This window comes from Hyposmocoma kahamanoa, unplaced genomic scaffold, assembly GCF_003589595.1.
Source record: "Hyposmocoma kahamanoa isolate Upper Pololo Valley unplaced genomic scaffold, ASM358959v1 190, whole genome shotgun sequence".
Lineage (NCBI taxonomy): Eukaryota > Metazoa > Arthropoda > Insecta > Lepidoptera > Cosmopterigidae > Hyposmocoma > Hyposmocoma kahamanoa.
The window spans coordinates 1,317,738-1,319,599 of NW_020653718.1; the positions used below are offsets into that span (position 1 = coordinate 1,317,738).

At 30.3% G+C, this 1,862-nt stretch overlaps 1 protein-coding gene across 1 annotated transcript in view; it reads left to right on the plus strand.

Moving 5' to 3' along the window:
* The first annotated feature begins 493 nt into the window (after positions 1-493).
* The window catches only part of LOC113226327, a 14,766-nt gene continuing 13,397 nt past the window's right edge, over positions 494-1,862 (plus strand). The window contains exon 1 of the mRNA XM_026458913.1: positions 494-613. The gene's annotated coding sequence lies outside the window, so the exon portion shown is untranslated. The remainder of the gene's footprint in view (positions 614-1,862) is intronic.

Sequence of the window (1,862 nt, forward strand, 5' to 3'; positions counted from 1 at the left end):
GGACTGAGGGACCACATGATCTTTGCCAGTTGGACTAACTGGAAGGTTTAGTACAAGTTGTAAAGCATTTTGTAAAACGCATCTTAGACTTTAAAAAACTATACCACCTAAGGTGCGGTCGCTCTATTCTCACACCAAACATTCCACTTCTGGGTATATATTTATATTGCCGGCTATTTTGTTAATAGAGTGTTCACATATATAAAATAAATAAGAAACTATGCACAAGTTAGGAATGTCCGGCGTCAGAGTATACACAAGTGTTCCATCAATAGATATTTTATATTCAGTACAATAAAAAAGATTACATTACTTTTTTTAAGTTCTGCAATGAAACAATGTGATTCTTTCTCTATTTTTAATGAATTACACATTATCACACCAATCTGAAACAAACGCGGTTTTTACCGTGAATAATTTTGCCTCATCGATATTTTAGCATTAATGTCCATAAATAATTGAATCTAATTTACTGCTTATCGATTTCCGTTTTACCTCCGAGTTGCTTTTTCTAATCGCGTTGTCTTTGTCTTCGTAATTATTATTTCGTTCAGTTATTCGTGTATACGCCCTACAACAATCAATTGAGGTTATTATGGTGTACTATACTTAAGTATGTATTCGTAATAAATCTATAGATAATAAAATGATATTAGAAAAAAAACAGAAACTCTGCACTTGATACCATAAGCTTTCAAAAAACAATCTTATTTTAATGTAAGCTTAAAATAAGCTTATTATAATTTTACTCATATTCGTACCATGACCAATATGTCTATGGCTATATGAACTGTATAATGCCATCTCTTTCTTGATGTTCCGAATCGTTCTATCGTAGTACAATTTTAAAGTACGTAATATTATTAACATTCAGAGAATTATAACTGCCAAAGAAAGATAAGTATATAATAATGAAATCTATTAAAATTACGTTGTTTTCGATTATTTTTACCGCAGTTACACGAAGGAAAATAAATAAAACAAGCTGAGTCTTGATTGTTATATTGTGAATTCGGAACTATAGTCTAGTGTCAACTGTTAGTTTCGCAGGAGGAGCATATCTACGGCGATGTCATAATTCTACGAAATAAACATCGCGTATTTTTATTTAACGAGAAATGATTTCCTATGTGCTATCACTTAAATAAAAAATAAACACAATATTGAAGAGATATATGTAAATAATAAGTTCAACTTAACTTTTAATCATTACAAATCAATATTAAAACAATAAAACTGAAAATTATATTGTTTCCATAGCATTCTTGTAACTATTTTAAGATTGCTAAATTTAACATAAGAACAATATTACTTCAATGTTAAAGTCGCGTCATAGTACGAATTGAGTGAATAAAAGTCACAAAGCTGCCGATAAAACATCATAGTTTTAACATTAAAATAAGCTTACTTTAAACACGTCATGGTACGAAAAGTCAATGTAAGGTTAAAGTAATATTGTTTTAGCAGGTTGTGGTAAGCCCCCAGGTAGATAAACGAATGCTAAACATACAACTTATGGCGTCTCATTATATTGATATAATAAATTTGTATTATATATTACCCTGAACTACAAAAATGAAGGAAACAATAACCGAATGAGTCTCAAGGCTTAAGTTTTAATTTTTACTTACTCCGTTTCATTTTTCGGAAAACGAAAGAAACTAATCTCCTTATCCCGTTTAAATGATAATAAACGCCGTACACAGCACAATGCAGGACCATTATAAATAGTAACGTACAATGATATCATTATATATTAACGTACAAGTTTCGTAATGAATAAAAGAAAGCTATAATTCAAATATCAAACCCGTCTTATCGCGAAAACGGCTTGCCCACAGCCTTGTTGTCGTTCAGTCAAT